The sequence below is a fragment of the Leptonychotes weddellii genome, chromosome 4, assembly GCF_054177405.1.
Source record: "Leptonychotes weddellii isolate Sample4059 chromosome 4, ASM5417740v2, whole genome shotgun sequence".
In the NCBI taxonomy this organism is placed as follows: Eukaryota; Metazoa; Chordata; class Mammalia; order Carnivora; family Phocidae; genus Leptonychotes; species Leptonychotes weddellii.
In genome coordinates, this window is record NC_138372.1 from 106,986,614 (window position 1) to 107,011,342 (window position 24,729).

Genomic DNA, 24,729 nt, shown 5'->3' on the forward strand with positions numbered 1-24,729 from the left:
GGTTACTGAACACCCCGTAACTCCAGAGCTTTCTAACAACCTCATTAGCACTCATTAGCACCTACTGACACACTGAGTCTATGGTGAAACAGAACATTTACTTCTTTTCTTCACAGATGACACTCCAGCCAAGTTTCCCCTATCCTGTACCTTTTGTTTTATAACTCAAATACTAGATTTTTTTTTGACATTATGTCTTTTAAATTTAACGTTGAGAATTTGAGCACATCATTCCAGCCCGAGGATACCACTGTCACTTCATGGATCTTTTGATCAAAGTGCAAAACACACGCCAAAACCACTCAGAACTTGGGGAGGCTTTTGGTAATCAAGATCTAACTCCATGGTTAGGATGAGGGAGATGAAGGGAACTAGAAGGAAGTTCAAGCAGAGGCTGAGGCAGGTTTTGTGGGGCCTGAAACTTAGACGATTTAGGAGTGTGGGATCCTCCTCGGGAAGAATAATGCAAAATTGTCTACCCTTCTTTTATGTGATATCATACTTCAGTAAAATTACTGTCTTCAAAAACATATAAAATTAAGAATATAAAACTGCTGGAGCCTCTCCAAGAGCCTTGCAAGGGACCCCAGGAAACCGAGGGACCCTGAGCCCAAGCTTCTGCTCTGAAGGTCAGTTAGCTTATGCGCATAGAGAAAGTCAGTACCTGGTGCTGCTGACTTGTCCTCAGTACCTGCTGCTGCTGACTTTATGCACAGGTCACAAGTTTTATGTCGTTCATGTCTGTGGCTCCCTACCTCTTTCAAAAGATATGTATAAAACAACATGCACCTATTTTTTTTTTAGAATCACTTAAAAATTATTCTGAGCTTATAAATAAGCCTCATAGATAGCTGTTTCCTAGTGCCTGAAGTTAACTCGGTTTTTTCCCCAGAGTAAAACCATAGGGAAATTGCTCTGAAATTGACAGGTAGGTGAAATTGAAGTGAAATGTATCAAAACAATATGTCTTACTTTTTTTTTTTAAAGATTTTGTTTATATTTGACAGAGAGAGAGAGAGAATGAGAGAGAGAACACAAGCAGGAGGAGGGGGAGAGGGAGAAGCAGGCTTCCTGCCGACCAGGGAGCCCGATGGAGGGCTCAATCCCAGGACCCTGGGATCATGACCTGAGGTGAAGGCAGACTCTTAACGACTGAGCCACCCAGCCCCCCCCACCATGTTTTACTTTTGTAATTAAAAACACTCATAGGAATTTTCAAAAGAAAGGGATTCAGGGCCCTCCAGGGAGGCCAGTAGAGCATCCTAGTTCCCTTGGAGGTCACTTCCCATGCAACATTTGTGGGTGATGATGAGCCAGCAAAACCAGCCTTCTCACCCTGTCCTATTTTCACCTTCCAATTCAATATTTATAAACACATTAAAAGAAATATTCGAAGACCCTGAAAGTAAAGACAGGTCACAAAAGGAAGGCTAGAAGGGCGCCTGGGTGGCTCAGTCGGCTAAGCGTCCAACTCTTGATTTCTGCTCAGGTCATGATCTCAGGGTCCTAGGATCCAGCCCCGCAGTGGGTTCACCTTCACCACTTGTTAGTTGTATAACCTTGAAAGATTACTTAAACTGCCTGAACCTCAGTTTCCCCATCTGTCAAATGCTGTAAAATAGGGATAATAGCAACATTTCCCTTATGTGGTTATGGAGATAATACGTTTAAAGAGTTTAGTGCACTGCCCAGTATGCCCTGAGTGCTTAGGAAAAGGTTAAGGGCTATTATAAAGTTTGTCACTTGTCATTTTGTATTACAGTGACTTTTTAACAGTTACATTGAAATATAATTTACATAACATAATATATACTTGTTTAAACTGTACAAGTCAATGGTTTTTAGTATACTCGCAGAGTCATGCAAACATCACCATCATCTAAGTAGAGAACATTTGTATCATCTCAAAAAGAAATCTATTAGCAGTCACTACCATTTCCTTCGCCTGGAAGAACCTCCAGTACAATGTTGAATACAAGTGGTGAGAGTGGGAGGAAGTTCCCTTCTATTCCTAGTTTGCTAAATGTCTATCATGAAAAGGTGGTGGATTTTGTCACCTATTTTTCTGGGTCTATTAAGATGATTGTGTACTTTTTTGTCTTTTATTCTATCAATAGAATATATTACTAATTTTATTGATTTTCTGATGTTAAACCAACCTTGTGCTCCTGCAATAAATCCTACTTGCTCATGGTATATAATCATTTTTATATTTGGTTTGCTAGTTTTTTGCTGAGTATTCAAAGATAAGAATGTATGCCTTAATTAGGTCCAAATAGCTAGGTGCATAACACACATTGTAACATGTGTCCAGAGGAGCTAAAACTAGAAGTCACATCCTGCTGTTAGTAAAGGATAAAAGGTCCAAACTTACTTAGAGCAGAAACTCTCTCTGGAGTAATTATGTTAGAGAAATCTGCTGGGTTTTGCATTATCAGAACTACTAGGCACCGCTTTCAAACCTGATATAAATAATGCAAAAATGTATTTGGTAAATTAAATATATATATATATACAGCTATATACAAAGGGCTCTCTGTGAATATCAATTGATGGTGTTAAATAATGTAAAGAGAAAAATGCCTGAGAAAAAGAAAGAGATGTCTAGGCCTTGAGAGAGGTTAAGAAATAGAAATAGTGGTGAATCGAACATCTATTCATTCATTTTAAAAGCATTTGCTGATCACCTACTTGTGCCAGACTCTGAAGGGATAACAGAAAGACCAAGATACAGACCTTGTTCCCAAAGACCCATAGTCTAGTGTGGAAGGCAGAGTGATAAACAAATAATTACACTGCAGAGTAATAAGCCCAGAGTTGAATATGTGCAAGGCTCAGAGGCAGCCCAGAAGAGGGAGTAAAGAAATAATGGGCGAGATCTGGAGAAATGAGTCAAGTAGGCCTTGGTAATCAGTCCATAAGTTTATTATTTAAAGAAGTTCTAGAACTTCATGACTATGTGACACTGAGCTTTAGAAAAGCATATTTAACCAATGCTTATATGGCACTTAATTGCTAAGTGCCAGTTACTGTTCCAAGTATTCTGCAATTATTAATTCAATTACAATCCAATGGGGTAGTACTATTATCACTCCCATTTTACAGATAAGAAAGTTGCGTCTCTGAGAGGTTAAGAAAGTTGTATGATTTCGGGGCGCCTGGGTGGCTCAGGCGTTAAGCGTCTGCCTTCGGCTCAGGTCATGATCCCAGGGTCCTGGGATCAAGCCCCACATCGGGCTTCCTGCTCAGCGGGAAGCCTGCTTCTCCCTCTCCCACTCCCTGTTTGTGTGCCCTCTCTCGCTGTGTCTCTGTCAAATAAATAAATAAAATCTTTAAAAAAAAAAGAAATCTGTATGATTCATTTTGTTTATCGGTGAACCTAGGCATTCTAGCTGCAGGTTCCATGATTTCACTGCTATGCTGTGCTGCTATAAGAACTTGAGTTTTAATCTAATCTGTTTCCCAGGAAGTACTTCTAAAATTAGTTCCCTAGCAATCTTGTTAAAAAGCACATTCAGATTTAGTAGGTCCAGTTTGGGGTCTGATATTCTGCATTCCTTTTTTGCTTTTTTCTTCTTCTTCTTCTTTTTTTTTTTTTTTTAATATTCTGCATGTCTAACAAACTCCCAGATGATTCTAGTGCTGGTCTTCCAAGAGACTAGGATCTGCTGTAGTTTTTTGGTTTTTGTTTTATGATCTTATTTATTTATTTGACAGAGAGAGAGCGCACAAGCAGGGGGAGCAGCAGAGGGAGAGGGAGAAGCAGGTTCTTGGCCAAGCAGGGAGCCTAACGTGGGGCTCCATCCCAGGACCCTGGGATCATTACCCAAGCTGAAAGCAGACGCTTAGTGGACTGAGCCACCCAGGCACCCCTGTAGTTTTGGGGTTTTTTAATATGATATATTCATTTATAGATTTTTTTTTCTCCACGTCCACTCCTGTGCTTGTGGGGAAATTATGTGCCAATTTCACATCACCAGCATGAATACTTTTGGCTCCAACCAACAACCTCTAGCACCTGCATGTCCTGTGTTTAAGCACACGAATGGAGCAAGCTAGTTGACAGAGGGAAAGATCTCTTAGGCAAAACGCAGGGACAGAATCAGGGAAGCAGGAAGAAGAAAAGAAGTTTGGGAGTAGATACCAAGGCTCTTGTGAAAGTTGTGATGTGTGGGTGTTTCTATATGTGTGTATACATCCCTTTCTGGGTTTCAATTCCAAACGGATAAACCATCTCCAGGTCTTATAATCCAAGCATTCATTCTATACACACATGTTCCTTAGTCTACTGGAAACTATTGCTATTGCTAACATGAGATGAGATCATTTGTGAGTATCTGTGCATCATCACTGGGTACATATTCATCTCCTCTATATGGATTATTAGAACTTCGATCACGATTTCCGTTGACTAACAAAACTGACTTTTCCACAACACCTCATTTATTTTACAACTGCACTTCTTCCAAAGTTCCATTAGTGATTCTACAGTATCCTCATTTCACCTTGTAAACAGGCAATTTCTCTTTTCTTGGCGTAATTCAAATTTATCCCCAATCTTTGACTACAAATGATTTCTGAAGGCTTTGCATGGGGAAATCTTACTTCTTTTGAGGAATCTGAGTCATGGACCACTGTCTAAGAATCCAGTATATGCCAGTGGGTTATTTCACAACTCATGGCAAATTCCCAAAATTTAAATGAGAGAAAACAGTTGTAGCTCAAGAAATCATTTTGATTTGATTTGATTATTTTTTAAAGATTTTATTTATTTATTTATTTGGGAAAGAGAGCGTGAGCATGAGCTGGGGGGAGGGGCAGAGGGAGGGGGGAAGCAGACTCCCCGCTGAGGAGGGAGCCCAATGCGGGACTCCATCTCAGGACCCTGGGATCATGACCTGAGCCGAAGGCAAACGCTTAACCAACTGAGCCACCCAGGTGCCCCAAGAAATCATTTTGATTTTAAAAAATGATTGCTTTATATTTGTGCCAAGTGATATCGTGATGCCGTGGGTGAGGTTCACAGAATGCTCAAGCAGAGCCAGGTGCTATTTTGCATATGTTAATTTCCTCATGCCCAAGCACGTGGCAGGACCGTGCGCCATGTATTCCTGATTGTTAGGCACTCTGAAACAGCTAACCAGCTCTAGTCCTTATAAATAAGGGACACATGCTTGCTGGTGCACAATAACTGTTATTGCCATCCAATTTTTGTTTGAGTAAGCAAAGGCAAAGAGCGGTGAAGCGAATTGCCCAAGGTTGCACAGCTGGTAACTCTGAGACCCAGAACCTAAAGCCAGGAAGGTGAGATCTAGAGCCAAGCTCGAAACCACCAGGTTTTGTTGTGTCTCAAGAGTGAACAAAACCAGGGAAGAGTCCTTATCAAAAAGAGAAATCGTGGCCTCATTTATAGGTAAACTGTGCCTTAAAGCCAACAAAGTAAAATGTGTAACGAGTCAGCCAAAGGTTTTCCTACAAAGCTGCAGGAAATGGAATCATTGCTTTTCTAAGAGCAAGAGCACCACAGGCCTGGCCTTGGCCTCTGCCCCGAATGAAGGGAACTAGAAGGGCTGGAGACTCCCATGGAAAAAAGCAGATGAGGTGTCCCATTGCTGGAAAGCAGCTCTGTAAGAAATGGAAGCGGGTGCGTGGAGAAGTCCAGAGGCAGCCCTCCTACAGACAGTATGAGCTGTAGGAGTTGGAGGGCTTAGCCAGTGAGTAAGGCAATTCATGAGGATGAAGCCTTCCCTGCATATAAATCCTCTCACTGTGGCCATTTCCCTCAAAAACTTGTTTAAATTCCTACCCTCCTACTAAACTGTAGGCATCTGGTTACTGTTGTTCAATGGCAGCCAGTTGTAGGTTTCTTGCTTTAGTCAGATTTGGTCAGTGGGAGGTCGGGAAGCCAATCCATGAATGCTGTAAGGAGACAAAAATGGTGCTTGTCCTTTGTTATCTATTGCTGATTCATGGATTACTCGAAAATTCAGGGGCTTGAAAAAACTGATCATCTCATATCTTCCATGGTTTGGGGATCTGGGCACAGCTTGGATGCCACCTCTGGTTCTCACAAGGCTATAGTCGGGGGTGGGCTGGGGCTGCTGTCATCTCATGGTTCCACTGGATCAGGTTCTGCTTCCAGCCTCCCTCACGTGGCCATTGGCAGCCTCAGTCCTTGCTAACTGTTGGTCGGAGACAGTCCTTGCTAACTATTGATCCTTTTTCACATGGACCTCTCCACAGGGTAGCTCACAACATGGCTGCCAGTTTCCCTGAGAGAGAGAGTCAAGACAAATCCAGAGCCTTTTAATAACTTAACCTTGGAAGAAGCATCCCGTCACCTCTGCCCCATTCTGTTTGCTAGAAAGGAGTCAAAAAATCCAGCCTCTACTCAGGAAGGGGATAACAGGAGGCCTTGAGTACCACTGGGGCTGCCTTAGAGGCCAAAGGGAGACAGAGACCGTGAAAGATGTGATGAGGGAAATGTCTTATCTAAGCCTAAAATCATGATTTATAATACAAACACACTTCTCTGCATATCTAAGCTGCAAGAACTCAATCATATTATTCAAATATATAAGAAAAATGCATGATGTTTTCTTACCTTTTGTCTGAGTTCTCTGCACATCCTCAGCAATTTTCCTTCCCTGCTGCACCACTTGACCCTTGAGAGTCCCAGCATCGGTGACCTATCATTCATTGAGCTACCAGTATTTGGGGCACGCATGTAAATAGGGTAGTAATTTATCATCCATATTGGGACATTTGGAGAGAATACTGTTCCTAATTATATAGGGACAACAGGCAAACCAGGATGCCTAGTCACCTACTCTTAGGCCAAGGCAGTGTTTTAGGGGGTGCCTCTCCCCCTTCCACTCCCCTTCTCCCCCCGTCCCCCATCGTTTTCTTCCTTCATTCACTCTTCACTGGATCTCTCCATACCACTGATTTTAAAGGTGATCTGCGGGGGGAGGGGGCACCTGGGTGGCTCAGTGGGTTAAGCGGCTGCCTTCAGCTCAGGTCATGATCCCAGGGTGCTGGGATTGAGCCCCATGTCAGTCTCCCTGCTTAGTGGGGAGCCTGCTTCTCCCTCTCCCTTTCCCTCTGCCTCTGCCCCTTCCCCCCTACTTGTGCTCTCTCTGTCTCTCTCTCAAATAAATAAATAAAATCTTTTCAAAATATATATATATAATAAATAAAATAATATATAATATATAATAAATAAAAGCAAGCTGGAAACAGAAGCATCATCCATGAGCAGCACTGCTGATTTATGCTCCCCTGGTCTGTAGGACATGTTGCTCTCAGCTCTCCTGGAAATCTTTTTCTCCAGCTGCCTTTGAAGATGAAGAGAGAAGCCCACACAGTGCTCCCCGCCATGACTTGGGTTCCAAGCCCCACCCTGTCCTTTCACTGTTGTGTTTACCTGACACTTTGGCCACTACTGGGCATGTCCTCCTTCCCATTGCCAATAACTCAGGAAGTGTGTGTGTGTGTGTGTGTGTGTGTGCGTGTGCGTCTGCCTGTGACGTATGTACATGTGTAGGAGGGGTGTGCCTATATGTGTGGTATGTGTGCATGTCTGTGTGTAGTATCGATGTGCAAGCGTGGGTGTGGTGTGTGCATGTGAGACTGTGTGTGCGTGTGAGACTGTGTGTCTGTGTATGTATGCCTGTGTGTACATGGAGTGTCCCTGGTCAGAGTATCAGAAATTGGAAAGGATTAAGAGTCATACTGTCAGTATTGCTGGGTTGATTTTCTTTTTTTTTTAAGATTTTCTTTTTTTATTTTAGAGAGGGAGAGAGCGGGAGAGAGTGAGGGGGAGGGGCAGAGGGAGAGGGAGAGAGAGTCTTAAGCAGACTCCCTCCTGATCCGGAGCCCCATGTGGGACTCAATCCCAGGACCCTGAGATCACAACCTGAGCTGAAACCAAGAGTCAGGTGCTTAACCAACCGCACCACCCAGGCACCCCGATTTTCATTTTTATAAAGCATTTCTTAAGCATCTCCTTGAACAGAATATCTCTTGTACCAACATTTTATGGTATTTTTTTATTTTATTTTTTTAAAGATTTTATTCATTTATTTGTCAGAAAGAGAGAGAGTGCACCAGCAGGGGGAGTGGTGGGCAGAGGGAGCAGGCATTCCGCTGAGCAGGGAGCTGGATGCGGGGCTCGATCCCAGGACCCTGGGATCATGACCCAAGCTGAAGGCAGACACTTAACGACAGAGCCACCAGGCGCCCCTAATCTTATCCCTCTTTAAGGAAACAATTTTTTTCAAATTCTTTTAACTACCACCGGTGGATAGGTATTAGCCAGATTGATTTTAGATAGATAAAATTTAGGAAACCGCATCCATCAACTGAATTATTCATTAAAATAATACTATTTCCCATGTATTGTTAACTCTCCCATCTTTCTTAGTAAACATCCTTTAACTCATTCTAAGAAAGCATGTGCATGAACGGAAGAATATTCTCTTAAAACTGAAAAAGAAATTTCTTATGATCTTAATAGCAATCATTTCTGGATCATAAACTCAAGAGCAATCCAAATTGAAATTAACAATTACAGTTTCTAATGATCTGGAGAAACCATATGTCTTTTTAACTGTTCAGTTGTTCAGGACAAATGAGCACAAAGGTGTTTTTTTCCTTTTTCTCCACTCATCCAAATTGAATTGGCAACAAATATGAAATCATTTTTCAGAGCTATTACAGAGTGCACGTACAGTATTATCAACTATAGTCTAGACCTCTATTAGTTTTGTAGCAAGGAAATATTTCTATCATATGGTCCTTATCAAGAAACTTAAATAGAAGGATTGATAACTGGTGGATAATATCTTCTCATAAGCTAGCTTTTAAATGGGTCACATTGTTCTCCATTGCATTGGAAACTGAAAATAGATGCTCTATCAGCAATGTTTGTGAAAAATAGCACATTATCGGGAACTGACTGGTAGGGGTAGGGGGACAGTATATTTCTTTACAAATTGAGTTTCCAGCAGAACCATAAAGTTTTTAAATCTGACAGGAGCTTTACAACTCATCCATTCCAAGCGCCTCATTTTCTATCTGAGGCAAATGACATCCAGAAATATTAAGGGGCCAACGTAAAACAACCATTTAGTATCAGAATTATAATTTCAACTACGAAAATTCCTGTTTCATCCTAAATTCATTGTATATAATTTTTTTCTGAATAAAGACAGAGTGGAGAAAAAGAGTTTTCCCTTGGATTATCTTCTGCCATAAACATCCTTTAAGATTCTATAGATTCTACCCCTGATGATTCTTCACTATAATGGAAGTTGAAATGGGAGAACAAAGCAGAGAAACCATTTTTCCTCTGAATGAAATGGAAGCTGCTGTCTCTCCCCCTCCTGGCCCACAGGACATGGCCCCTGCAATGGTATCAGGCCATGCCCTTTCCCCTTTCCCCTCACCCCACAGGTGCCACTACAAGTGTCCCTTCTTCGAGGACCCAAGGGGAACAGTGTCCTCAGCTTCAGCCACTTCAGTCTCCCTGCAGTCAGACGTTGAGGGACAGAAAAAGGAATCAGGAGAGACTTTTCTCTCCCTGCTCCAAAAGGTCCTGTTCCTGCCTCCCTAGAACCAAGGTGACAGTCAAGCCCAGTCTAAAGCCAGCCTGCAAAAGCTGCTATTGACCAAGATCGAATACCCCTAGTACCAGACTGCTTCTGACCTCTAGGCTTCCCCACCATTTACTAAATACATTACAGGTTGTATTTCATGTATTTCAGGCCTGAAGGGGCTGAAAGAGTGAAAGCTTTGTGTCCAGAACACATTAAATCAAGTTCCAATTTAAAACAACCTTTTTCCGGTCTCCAGCTTGCTAAGAACCATTTTGAAAAACAAGAAAATGAATAGCTGGAAGGCTAAGCAATTAGTATTTTTTTTTCCCCTACATACTTGGTCTCCTGCATCTCAGCTCAAGGACATACAGGGAGACTCTGGGCTCTGCTAAATTAGTAGCTAGTGGAAGTCCCTTGATAAATTAAAAAGAAATGAATTAATACCAGCGCTTTGTAAGGTGAGGCCCGAAGCACCTCTCCGGCAGAGAGAACTTAGGGTGACCCAGTTATGATAATAATGAAGAGCTGAACAGGATGATATTCCCAACAGAATTTTAAAACTTAGAAGCCTGAGCAGTAATGGAAACCCATATATAAACAATAGCTAACATCTACAGAGCATGAAATGTCAGGCACACACTTTGCAAAGCTATTTACAAGCATTATCTCATTTATCCTCATTACAGCCCTGAGAGATAGGTTCGATTACTATCTCCAGTTTAGAGATGCTGAAAAGGAAGCTTGGGTAGGTTAACTAACATGACAGAGGTCACACAGCCTCGAAAGAGTGGAATCGGGCTTTGAATCTCTGCCATCTGACTCCTGAACCCACACTTTTAACTGCCACTCTAGAACTGTGATAAGTTGGAAGACATTTCTCAAGTTGTGATGTGTTCGAGCACTTTGAATATGCACAAAATTATTTAAAGACCGCAGTCAAAAGAGTTACAGTGGTTTGCACAAAAAGGCCAACTCCTAGGTAGAAGAGACGGTAGAAAAGTCTGCGCAGGCCCAGAGAAGATGATCCTGGTAGGTCGTTGAGGAGAGAAGGAAGCAAGTATAACACTCTTTGTTTTGTCGTTCTCGGGAAAGCCTGGCATGAACTTTTCCTGCCTCCAACAGGCCCTAATGCCAAGTCAATAAATAAAACAAAATAAACTCCCACAATGAGCTCTCATCGCATTTCAACCTCATTATTCTTGTCCTTGAAAATGTAAGAAATGATTAAGAAAGAATTGGAAAGGGGAAGTCTGTGGGCCTCCCTCTCCAGAGTTCAAAATACGAGCCTGGGCATGGAAAATCTCCACTCTGGGTTTGGATCTTTTCACTGGAGTGAAGAAGACTGGGTCTTTCGCTCGGGAGAAAGTTCCAAAGATATTATGCAGCTGGGAGAATAGTGAACAAATGTTAGGAACAAACAGTAACCTTAAATTGAAATGAACCCAATTTTAACTTAAGGGGGAAAAAAATCACCTATTTTATTTGCCTGAAAAGGCCTGTTTCAAAGAATAATAACAGCTTTGTCTCCAGATTGTGTCATTCGTGTTGTTTAATCTCGGTTTTGCGTATCTGAGCAGTTCTAAGATTTAGTGTTATATTATGTAAATAGTTTCTAAACGTGAATAAAATAGGGTTTCACTGTGGCCGAGGGGACAGAACTCCCTGCACTCAGGCCATTCAGTTGAAGTATTCCCAAGTTCCATTTTCCTCCGCAGAACAGCCGTGCAGCTTAAGTAGCAGTGTTTGGACTAAAACATGTTGCCGGATCTTGTACCAAATCCTGGCAGCTTTATTACAGATTCAGAAACCAGAAAACCACAGGTATACATTTTACACATTTCTGATTTATTTAATGTCGGATACGCCAGTTGTCAGTTTGCCACAATTTCATATTTTTACACGTTGAGGAGTTGCAGGAGTAGACATTGGATTACAAATTGCTTTCCGACGATCCCTTTGTTAAAGGAAAAGCTACAACGTCGGAAATGTACACTGTGTTCATTGGTGTACCTTCTTTTCGATCGTACGTTGCAGCTTTTGCTGACTTAAGAGGCCAAGTGCCCCCATAAACAGTCTGGTAATCTTCCAAAGCATTTAAGTCATGAATAGCAGTGCCTGAACTATGCTTTAGAGGAACTGAGCTGGGCTGAGACAACAATAGCATTATTTCATTTCCAAAAGCACTTGACAGATTGGAAAGGTTTATTAACAAATACAGTTTGACCCAAATGAAAAAAAAAATTGTATCATTTTCAATCCACTATGGCAGAAATTGCAGAGGGATAAAGCAACAACAAGTACGTTTTGAGTGCCTTCTGTGGGTCAGGTGCTCTTCAAATGATTTGGACATTGGATACAGTGGCTTTCAAGATGCTTCCGGAAGGACCACCCCTCCTGGAGTTTACAGTCTAGCTGAGGGCTCGTTCGGGGTGGGGGTGGGGGAGGGGGTAGGTGGACAATTACAGCCTCGGTGGCAGGGATCTGTGTTAAGTGTTGTCATCATCCGAGAAGCACAGGCCTACGGAAGCTGTGTGCATCGCAGGGAAGGGGAGGAGAGGGGGGAAAGGAGGGGCAGGCCATCCCTACCTCAGCTTCTGATGTGGAGAAGGACATACACATGTGCTAAATAGGTTTTGTGCGTAAGCGTGATCTTAGCAAGGAGAGACTGATCGCAGTTGTGGGGATCAGAGAAGGTTTCTTCAAGGAACTGATATTCGAATCAGGTATGACAGGGAAGGATTTCCAACAGAGGGAAGACTTGGAAGCATGAAGACACAGGGAGAATTTAGGGCACAGCACGAGGCACAGATAGAGAGCACAGAGCATGCTGAGAAGCAGAACTGACAAGGCAGGTGTACAAGATTTCACATGGGTATTGGAACCCCAGGAAATGCAAAGCGAAGTTTTCCCTTAAGCGAAGATGTAAGTTCCCAATATGACTCACCTCAATCTTAAGCCATTAATTCAATATGAGAAAAATTGATTATTTTGCTCCTGCAATCTCTAACATCAGAAGTCTCCCAAAGGCACAATTCGTATTTGGAAAATGCCTGAAGCAATTCCCGTTCTCTTTAATGTTCTTTTCGCCATTGGATTATTTATTAGACATTCAGAGAGCTCAGTTGTTCTCCTCTAGATGCCTGAGGTAAAAGAATGTAGGCACCTCTTCTGCCATTAGCTTACAATATTACAAGACCATCATTTTCTAGCATAGAAAACAGGAGAAGCCTTTGACATGTGTTGTAGCTACACCATACCCCAAGAGGTCAACGGGACATGCTCTCTCTCTCTAAGGCAATCATATAGAGACTTTTTTGGCTATAGGTCATTTTAATAAGTTCAAAATACAAGGCAGGGCAAAGTTTTACAAATCTCGGAACCCCAGAGCAGGTTTATCCCAAATAAGCAGGCTTTATCTGGTTGCTGAAACTAGGTAATTCTGTAACTGGCTCAAGGATTACTTTTCTCAGTTGAAATTACTCTGCTGTCAAGAATAGATTTCTCAAAAGCTGGACTTTTAGATATTCACCATCTTGGCAAATTATAGCTGTTACAAATACACGTTCATATGTTTTCCCAGCCATAGAATTGGTCTTATATATGACCAATGGCTTCTGAGAAAGATCACTTTGGTTTTTTTCCTCTCAAACACATTGGTCTTTTAAAGTACATCTTGTAAGATTTTAACCCATTATTATGAGATACTGTGAATTGATAAAAGGTAATATTGAAGCTTTTGAGTTTTCCTACAAAAATTGAGTTAAATTTTATTTAAAAGATGGGGGAAGTTAGGAGCGCCTGGGTCGCTCCATCGGTTAAACACATCCAACTCTTGATTTCAGCTCAGGTCATGATCTCAGAGTCATGAGATCGAGTCCCGACTCTGGCTCCACACTGAGTATAGAGCCTGCTTGAGATATTCTCTCTCCCTCTCCCTCTGCCCACCCCTCGCCCTAGTGTGCACTTGTTTTCTCTCTCTCTCTCTCTCTCTCTCTCACACACACACACACACATACACATAAAGATGAGGAGTAGTGGAGTTTTAAAGAAAATCACCTTCTCCTTCATTGCACTTTGCATGAGCCTTCTACTTTTCCTAATAGGAGATTTCTGTGATGCTGTTTTAGTGTCATTAAAACTGACCTCGTCAATAAATGTATTAACTTCAGTCAACTTATCAACTCTCTAAAGACAACCAAACTAATTTTAAGTCAAATCATATTTCTGCTAGGACTAAAACTGGATTTGTCCAGTTTAGCAGCTCAACAAGTGAAAAGATTTAAGAGTTCTAAGTATTATGGTAATATGGCCAAGGTGAACTATCTCTCAGACTTTTCAAGAGACTATCCTAAGAATGCATCTGCGACCCTTTTGATATAGACTGGAGCCAGCAACAGGAGGGGCATGAGGGCAGGGCTCCAGAGAAGATGGACGCTCACGGCGTTCTTCTCTGAAGCTGAGAGCTGACACGGGCCATGACGCGGCGGTGGTTACTTGGGTCTTGGTAAGTGGCAGTCTGTGCTGTCTGGCCCATTCTTAGTCACCATGGTCACTGCATTCATGGGTTCACCATGTCAGCACCAGGATGATTCATAATAGAGATTGGCTGATATAAACCTGTTGGATCATTCTGTCTGCTCGGTTGTTTAGTGCTTTTTCTATGGATCCTCTCTCAGGGATATTAACATGGGATGCAAAGGTCTTCACATTTGGGCCCACTCCATACGTCCATCCACATGCATCTACGATCTTCCAGTCTTTTTCCTTCCACACCCCTGACCAGCTGGCCAAGCCATTCAGGATGTACCATGATTCTCATTATTTCCTAGCCATGGGCCACTTCTCTGTCATTATAAAGTGGGCGACCAAGTGTACTGCCCATGGGGAGGCTCTTCTCTCTCCACACTCTATCAAGGCCTCCTCCGAGGGACCCTGCAGTGTGGTTGCCATCCATTTGCAGTTTGTACTCATATAACAAGCTCACCCTCTATAAAGCAAGCGTGGGCCTTTTCATCCATCTGTAGGATCCTCTGTAGAGCCAGAAGATTAGCAGTGGGAGCACTGTACAACAATCATGGACGTGTTTGGGACCTGGACAGCTGCTCACACCGTTTGCTTATGCCCACTAGTGCTGTTCATGCTCAGTCCTGAAGGCACCCAATTCACCACCTGCTACAGTGTATTCATGCTGGGCCAGTCTGACCTTATGATTTCCCAGGCCTGCCCAGCTCGTGATGGACAAATCCAGCTCAATGATCACTTGGGTTCCTTGGTCACTCATTCTGTCTCTACCAGAGGCCAGTAACACAACAGGAAATGTTTTTAATTGGGACGCCTGGGTGGCTCAGTCAGTTAAGTGTATGCCTTCGGCTCAGGTTGTGATCTCAGGGTCCTGGGATTGAGTCCTGCATCAGGCTCCCTGCTCAGCGGAGAGCCTGCTTCTCCCTCTCCCTCAGCCTGCTGCTCCCCCTGCTTGTGCTCTCACACTCTCTCTCTCTCTGGCAAATAAATAAAATCTTAAAAAAAAAAGAAATGTTTTTCAAAAAGCATATAATTCTCTGCTGCTTGTGAAATGGCATTACTCCAGAACTCTGGGGAACTACTTTTTGATTCTCCCACGATGAGAGATCAATAGCCATCTTTTCCCACCGCTGATAGCCTCCAACACCTACTATAGAGACCTTTCCTACTGTGGCCATATTCACAGATGGTGGGTAGCCTTTTGCTCCACTCAGTCTTAGAGCTAGAGCAATATTCCCAACTGTGGAATATGCTGCTTCTGGAACCCAAAGAGGCCCTATAGGTATTGTGATTCCTTCTTTGTGGTAGAAAGAACAAGATGTAGTCCTTTGGAGAAGAGGTCCTGGCTCATCCCTAACCACCAGATCCCTAAAAATTTTACACATATAGCAACTGCTCAGTCTACTGTCTTCTGGAAGTGCCTAGCAAAATCTTTGCATTCCATATCCACAGACTCTTGTGTTCCCTCCATGCCAATGGTTTTCAAACTATAGAGTGCATAAGAATACATTTGAATGCTTACCAAAATTCTCAAGCCCTGCCCATGAGTTTCTGATTCCAGCTATATCTGCATGAGCCCAGGAATCTGCATTTTGAGAAAGCACCACCCCTACCCCTTCCTGCTTCTGACAGACTTCAGGAAGCCCTGCTTCGTGCCTTTGAACGTGCTGTTCACTGCCTGTGATGCTTTCCTCCATTCTCCACCTGGACAATTCCCCCTCATTCTTGAAGACTCAGCTCCAACAAAGGTCACCTCTTTTGTGAAGCTGTTCCTAAACTCTCCCCAGGTTGGAGATAGTCCATCAAGATACCACAGCAATTTTCATGCCTCTTTTAATTTCCATAGTTCTTTATGTGAAGTCTTGTGTTCCCACAAGGCTGTGAACTTCTTCAGCACAGAGATTTTCATGCACTTTTATGTCCAACAGTTATCCCGCTGCCAGGCACTTGGTAGGCACTCACCGCATATTTCTTGGATTGATGAGTGCGTGAATCCTGGGGACATAAGCATGAACATTGCAACTGCGCATTGGTTCAGTTCCACATTATGAGCAGTTTGCATATCAACATTCATCCCTTTAATTTTCTCACTAAATGACTAACATATGCTTTCTCCAGAAATCTCATCATATACTTTCCTTAATCCCTTTATGGAGCTACAAGACAATGACCTAATCGCTTAAGGACCGACATTTGATGAGCACTTAAGTAGCTCTAAACAGAGCATAGCTTTTTCTTGGACAGTTCCAGGAAAAGTTTCCTATGAGTTTCCCATCCATTTCATGGTGAATTCTTTTGCTAATTAATTATTAAGTTGCTTGACCTGACCCATTTTTAAAGTGCTGCAAGTTCAGTCCTCTGGGGTTCCATGTTTTTAATAAACCACAGCATGACTGGGAGATACATCTTTGCTCCACCTTTGCCCTATGAAATCCCACAAAGATGAATTTCCTTCAGCCCAAGCCAGATCAAGTTGTCGATGGTGGTGGTGTTAATGTGCTTCGTAAATGCTATGATCCGTTTTAGAAAACGGCACAATGCCAACACGTTAATGGAACTCCATATGGTGAATGCTGTTGGTGTTTGGAAAGAATGGATCAAATAAAACATCAGAGCAACATTTGATACAACTTGAGAAATTAAATGAATTCTTCAGGAACAACCTAAGAAACTAAGAACCTCTGACCAGAGTCTTGGTCTTGTATGATACTTACTACCTTCCCGGATCTTAGCTACTGAATTATGCTAGGTACACTCAACAAAAGCTATTAGGCACATTCTCTTTTATGTCACTAAACTACTTTTTCATACTGAAGAAGAACCCTGATAGTTTGATCCACCCTATGAGAAGCTTCTGGTACATTGAAATAAAATAAAGTCATTAAAATTGGGTAACAAAATCAAAATACATATTGAGCTGTTGCTGTACAACGTATACTAACAACTGTCCTAAAAGAACAAAGAAATGATAATTATTTTTTGAGAATTTACTCCTCTAAATAGAATTAAAGACAAAAGCACATGAAATGCTTCCTGTTCACTTGAATGTATACTACCTATTACCAAAAGGATAAAGTAAAATTTTCTTCTTAATAAAAACACATTAAATAACTTAAAAGATATGTAATGTAAAATCACACTAGAAAAGCTCCTCTTTATTTGAATAGTCTCCTCAATCTTTCCTTGCTTTTTATGAGTAGATACTTGTAATTAATAAGAAATTTGAATTCCTAAACAACAGGAAGTGTTGTAATGGGAATAGAGGACCAGGTACATTCATCGTGTTTATCACTAAACTTCTAAATGTTCCAACAGTGAGTAGGGATTGTAGCAAACTTTTTCCTAGTTCAGAAAGAAAACAATCAGCTATGGAAACATTTCCAGTATAATCAAGCAGAAATTTGCTGAAAGGAACCGTGAAGGATTTTTTTTAACAATGCAAGAAAATAGCCAGTGATTTTAATATTTATCAAATCTTTACAGTTTCTAAACTCTGCTCCTGTAATAGTAGGAGAATGGATGGAGTCTATAAAACTATAACTTTAAAAAGAATGAATCTTCCAGTAACCACATGGCGATTTACATTGACAGTTTGTCAGATTAATCAGCAATCCCTTGGGCTAAATAAAAATAATGCCATTACAGAGATATATTCTTCTACTCGTGATTCTGGTATTTTTCACCCTCTTACCACCAAAATGAATATACCTTTTTATAAACATATATACATAGACTTGGCAATGGCCGTAAAGCACACGTTGGAAATTAATTACTTTTTTGTTAAGGGCATCCTCCTTGTGGACCAACTTTAAAATTAAAATATTCCTAAGAGGAGTAACGTATGTTATTATCACCTTACTGAAAAGTTGCTTATCACATCCTTCTTCTCTGTGACCAGGTTGCAGGAGAGGAAGTGGGAAGGAGAGATATGAAGTAAGTGTACAAGAAGGGGAAGTAGTAGCCTCCAAGACAAACAGCCCTGCCACACAATGTTGCCAGCCCTGACAACCAGCATTTGGGGTGTTTGCAAATACTTAAGCGAGTTTCAGTTGCAAGCGTAGTTCTAGAGTAAATACCATTCATTGCCACCATCAGCCACTCAGAAGACAAAGGAAAGACCAAATTCTTGTCTTTGTGACAAATTTGGGCATGCATGCACTAATACTGTACACAATAAAAATTTTCTTGGTGAAACGGAAGAATGCTCTTGCTCTCTGCCATCTGATTTGCTCAGATCCCAAAAGGAAATACTTTATTGCTAGATGTGAACAGCACATAGCCTGTCCCAGGGATGGAGCATTAATTACTCTCTCAGCAGAAAGACTGATGTAGTGATGATGGTGATGGTGGTGGTTTTCTCGAGACACAAGGGTCACAAGTTAGCCCGCGATATTGTACACTGATGACACAATAGTTATCTATGAAAATAGATCCAGGCAGCTGCAGATACAGTCTTTCTGTTCTAAATGATTTTATCGCATCGCTAAGGAGAGCTTACCCAGTGGAGCTCTGCCCTACAGCAACTACACCTGCAAAAGTTATAAAAAGTGTTCCAAGCTCTAGATGAGTATTTGGGGGGAATTTCGCCAGTTAAAGGAGAAGTGGCGGGTTTTGAGTAGAAAATTGATATAAAGTGTTCAAAAGTCACTATCCCATTTCGACAGCTGTTTCAGGCCAAGTTCAAGTATACCCCCTAAGTCAGAATGGTCCGGAACCTGCTGTGGGAAAATATGGGCCCCTTATGACAGCTACCAGACAGAGTTCCCACATATACGCATTTAATCTGGTTCTAGCGTGCCCTTATTGTTCTGCCATCGATACTTGGAAGATTCAGAAGGTAGTGATTTTTCTTCTAAAACACTGTCCTTGCAGTATATTTCTCTAAGCCTCACCCTACCGGTCCCCCATACCACTAATATGTTTGCTGGCATGGAGGAAATTCAGCTAAAGAGTAAAAGATGTTTGGATCTTAACCAGTATTTACACTGCCGCTGAGGGTGAGTCGTTCAGAGGCCTCAAAAATGTGCATAGTGTTGATCTACCAATTTCATTTCTAATAATTTTTCCAAAGAAAACACTGAGAGATTTGTGCAAGGATTTAGCTACAAGGATTCTTATTGTAGAGTTATTTTATAACATAAAAATAAGCAAAAAACCTGAATATACAACTACGTAAAATCTTTAAATAATCTCTGGTGGACCCAAACACTAGAATATTTTGCTGTCATTTAATAGCATGAACTATACCTAACTAGACGGAAAAATACTTGTAGTATAATATTACGTGAAAAAGCCCGGAAGGCAGCATTTTGAACTGTATTAACTATAAGGGAGAAAACATTGGAAGACACACACCCAAACACACTGAGTGGGATTATATGTGAATAATGGACTAACTAATACCTTTTATAATCTTCTCTTTGCTTTTCTATACTTTCCAAATAATCTACATAGGTGTATAAGTTTTATATTGACAAAAGAGAAATTTCCAAAACAATGGAGTTACTTTAGAAGTGTAGATGCCAGGGGTTGGTTAGAAGCTCAGAGCTCTGGGAGAGCAAAGCTGTGTGCCTCACAGATATGTTGCAAATGTGTATGTGCCAACTTTGTAAAGTGGTGGGTGGAAATGTGTGCTGTTGCTACTTCTATGTTAATAAATCACAATGCTTCCTTTCCCTTCAGTGGTTGAGAACAGATTTTTTGGAGAGAAATTTTGGATGAGTACTTAATGCTACTAGTGGGTTGAAGCAAAAAGCTAAGGAATAAAATGTTGGCCAAGGAGTAAAATGTAGGCAATAACACTAAAATTTCCTGCAGGTGCTGTGCTCAGAATTTCTGGGAATAAGAACAAAGGTTGAGGGTGCCTGGGTGTCTCAGTTGGTTAAGCGACTGCCTTCGGCTCAGGTCATGATCCTGGAGTCCCTGGTTCAAGTCCCGCATCGGGCTCCCTGCTCGGCAGGCAGTCTGCTTCTCCCTCTGACCCTCCCCCTTCTCATGTGCTCTCTCTCATTCTCTCTCTCTCAAATAAATAAATAAATAAATCTTAAAAAAAAAAAAAAAGAACAAAGGTTGACAGTTCCTTTGGCCCTATACAGGGACTGACTTTTCCTTAGCCCCCAGCATCCTGTTGCCCATACTTCCAGGTGCTAGAGGCGCTCATGCCCTGTGGGTTCAGGAAAGTGGGTGAAATGGTGGCTGGGAAGTTCAGAATACCCAGCGCTGATCTATTAAGAAGCGCCAGTCCAAAGTGCTATGCACCAGTGCGGTTCAAACTCAGGAGTGGAAGAAATGTTTCTCAGAATGCAAATGGCTGAAGTAGAAAATATAAACAACAGGAGACTATAGGAAGGAGCAAAAGAACAATTTTAAACTAGGTTTTGGGGGCAGCAAAGCATTGAAATCATTAAACTTCACCGAGTTGGGGGGCTCAGTCGGTTAAGCATCTGCCTTCTGCTCAGGTCATGATCTCAGGGTCCTGGGACCAACTCCCATGTCGGGCTCCGTGTTCAGCGGGGAGTTTACTTCTCCCTCTGCCTCTGCTCCCCCTCCCAACCCCACCATGGGACAGCCCATGCTCTCTCTCTCTCTCTTAAATAAATAAAATCTTTAAGTAAATAAATAAACTCCATCGAGTCGAATCCTGTCTATGCCACTTACCTACAGAAAGTCCTTAGGCATCTGACCCTAGGCCTCAGCTTCCTCATATGTGATACAGAGACACCAAATGAGTCTCATACTCACAAGAGTTATGTTCTATAAAGTTGCTATAGACACTGAGTTAGTGAACCCTGAATCACTGAAACATCATCCTCACGGGAAATACAGGGTTAAGTTCCTGCGAAATTCTGGTCACAGTATTTTTGTCCACTTGTCAATACATAGGCTTGTTTTATGTGTGTTTGTTTAAAGACACCTTGCTTAATATTGACCTCACAGTCAACAGCCTATAACCCACACCTAAACAAAGCTTATCTAACACACCCATTTTCTCCACAAGGCACATCATGGCATTCCTGTTCTTAGGAACACTGGACAGCATGTCAGCACTTTGCTTGGGGGCCATTTTAAAACAAGGAAATGTCCAACATAAAACACAAAAATACAAAAAACAACAACAACAACAACAACAAAAAACCAGTGCTAACTAAACCACAAAAAGAACACTTGTTTACAAGTATCACTTGTTTCAAAGTGATACTTGTTATAGTGTGAGAACTGAAACAAGAAGGCAGAGCATCACCTTGTCCGACCTCACCTGGGAACATGTGCATCAAGCAACTCAAATTTTTGCCTGCTTTGCACATGTGCATGTCCACGGGTAACTGCAAAATACCACAAGTATTGGCTTGTGGTTACAAACAAATTTTAGCAAGGTGAATTTCCAAATACACAAGCCCCACCCACTAAAGATCAATGGTAGTAATAGTACCTACTTCAGCAAGTTATTGTAGAGGTAAATGAAATATTTCATGTCAGGCACTTAACACAGCATTTGGTACATGTATACCAAATATGTGCTGGAAAAAATGACTTTTTTTTTGTGAAATATTTGAAGCTCCTGTTAAGGTGTTAAGTAACTGTGCGTATTCCCATGTACTGTAAGAGAATACTCTAGAAAGAGGACTACAAAACAACTTAATGTTAAAAATTACCTAATAAACTTTTGGTACGATTTTTTGTCAATGACTTTTTTCAAATGCACTTAAAAGAAAACCACTTAAAATAATACCATCTATATGTTTTCTGTAACAGGTTTGTTGCATTATAATTAAGACCTCTGGGAGACCTGGAAGTGGGGAAACAGGGAACAAATTAATTGTTTTGTAAGAAAAACTGCCCTGACGGAGATAATTAACCCTTACTCAGAAGCAAATAGTACTATTTCCTCAATAAAAGATTAATAAGACTCAGTAAAGGATGCTCCAGTGTAATTTTTTTTAAACTGTAAGAACCATGTTGTTTGGCATTTATTTCCACTTAGTTGTAATAATAAACACAAGGGATCCTCTTTATTTGGCATGGAATTTCCTTGCCAGAAAGTAAATATTTGATGATCATGTTAGGAGCTGTAAACAGAATTTCCTGAGAGATCTAGGAAGAAGTTTACCTGCCTAGCCAAATGGATTGAGAAGATTTAGAAGCTAACTTTCCAGGGCGCTTGGGTGACTCAGTTGGTTAAGTGTCTGCCTTTGGCTCAGGTCATGATCCCAGGGTCCTGGGATTGAGTCCTTCATGGGGCTCCCTGCTCAACGGGGAGTCTGCTTCTCCCTCTCCCTCCCCCTCCGCCCTTCCCCTCTTAACCCTGCTCATGCTCTTGCGCTCTCTCTCTCAAATAAATAAATAAAATTAAAAAAAAAAAAAAAGAATCTAACCTTCCTTCCAAATGTGGCCATGTGGGCATTTTCTTCGAATTTATTCCTCACAACTGTGCAGCAGTTGAACATTGTCTCTCTACAGCTTGGAGCTCAAAAACTTTGCCGAGCCTTTTCTTGTGGCTGTCATTACTTCAAGTATTTGTAGAGTCCTATCTATCATATCTGGACCATCTCCCTCAGTCATCTCAACTTTCGTCCCACATACCTCACTCTGTTTATGGGATCCCCATTCTTGCAGTTGCCCAGGCTTGGATTCACCGTTTTCTTCTTCCACTTCCTTGCCACATGCCTGTGCCATCCAGAGACTTCATCCTAAGGGGACCAGTTTGCAGTGTTTGCCACATCCACCCCCATCTCTCCATTCCCATTGCCTTTTTCCTAGTTGAGTCCCTCGATCTTATTGCCTAAGCCAAGGCGATCGCTTTGTAACCACCCCTCTGTGATCTTCTCCCCCAAACCATTCTACCGGCGGCTACCAAATTCACGTTCATAAAAGACTGTCTTATTATCACACCCCCTAGCACCCACAAAATAAATGCTAACTCTCCTTTGCTTGGCAGAGAGAACCTTCAGGGCTTATCCGTGATCCTCCCTTGCAGCCACATCTCCCATGTAAGGAGACAGAGAGATAGTTCTTAAAGTACTGTCTCCTTTTGGGATTAGTGCAGGACGATTTTATTCAGTGAGCTAGCAGGCAGGGGCAGGGGGCTTGACACATTAAGGAGCTAATACATATTTTGTTCCTTAGGCACTTCTGTTCCACTGGGCATGCCTAGCACATCAACACCTTAGAGCATAGGTTGTATGTTCCAAAAAATGATGGAAAATCCCACCCATAGAAAGAGATCTTAGTGTTATAATGAGCTAAAGGTAACTTTAGGGTGACTCAGGGGGCCTCTGCCCAGGTCCTCAGCTCCAGTCCGGCTCAAACTGGCTCATGCAAGGGGGCATCCTGTGAACACCTGCCATGTGTCTCCTTGGTGGGATCTTCCCCTGCTTTTGTCCCCTCCCCCTCCTTCCCTTTGTGGATAGCTTTCAGCCCTCTGATCTGAGTAACTCCCCATTAATTAGGTCCTAGCTAACAAAATACAACCTTTTTTATTTTTCTCCAAGCAGTCATTTGCTGTAAGGGAACAGAAGAACAATGCCCCCCCTTTTTTTAACACATTTTATTTATTTATTTATTTGAGAGAGAGAGTGCACACAAGCGAGAGAGAGCACAAGCAGGGTGAAGGGCAGAGGAAGAAGCAAACTCCCTGCTGAGCAAGTAGTCCGACATGGGACTCAATCCCAGGACTCCGGGATCATGACCTGAGCTGAAGGCAGACGCTTAACTGACTGAGCCACCCAGGCACTCTAACAATGCCCCTTTTAAAGAGATTTCTCTAATCCATAAGAGGGGCATCCATCCTTATCTAATATTTTAGATCAAATGGAAGACTGTTTTGGCTCTGAAAACACAGTTACAAAGCTGCAGGATTTCTGATGAAAGGGTTCATGGTTAGGTACTTGATGTGGTAAAGAGACTATTTCCATTCCTGGAGGGAACCAATGACATGGTATAAAGTGAGGACCTGAAATGCCTCAAGGCAAGGTGGGCGTGCATACTGAAGAACGGAAACTCCAGTTGCTGCCTGGCAAGCAACACATTCTATGGAAAAGGACAAGAAGGGGAAAGAATTTAAATAGAATGCAACGTGTTTGAGAGGTTGCTGGGGTCTGAATGTTTGTGTCCCCCTAAATTCGTATATTAAAATCCCAACCTGCAAAGGTGATAGTATGAGTAGGTTGAGACTTTCAGAGGTGCTTTGAAGGGTGGAACCCTCAGAATGGGATTAGTGCCCTATAAAAGAGGCTCCAGAGAGACCCCTTAGCCCTTCTGCTATGTGAGGACACAGTGAGAAGGTGCCAGGTGTGGACCAGAAAGAGGGCCTTCACCAAACCATGCTGGAGCTCTCAGACTTCCTGCCTCCAGAACTGTGAGAAATAGATGTTTGTTGTTTATAAGCCTCCTAGTCTATGCCATTTTGTTATAGCAGCCCACAGACCAAGACAGAGGTGTTTTTCCATTTTTAGCTAATGGCTTCGAGAAAGAATCATGTTCAGAAATAGAACAAGTTATATAAGAGAAACTTTTTACACGTACCAATTACTAGGGGGCAGAAATTAATTCTTCTCGTTGTTTTATAAATATCTCTCCGATATAGATCTAGATATAAAGACCACAATGGCAA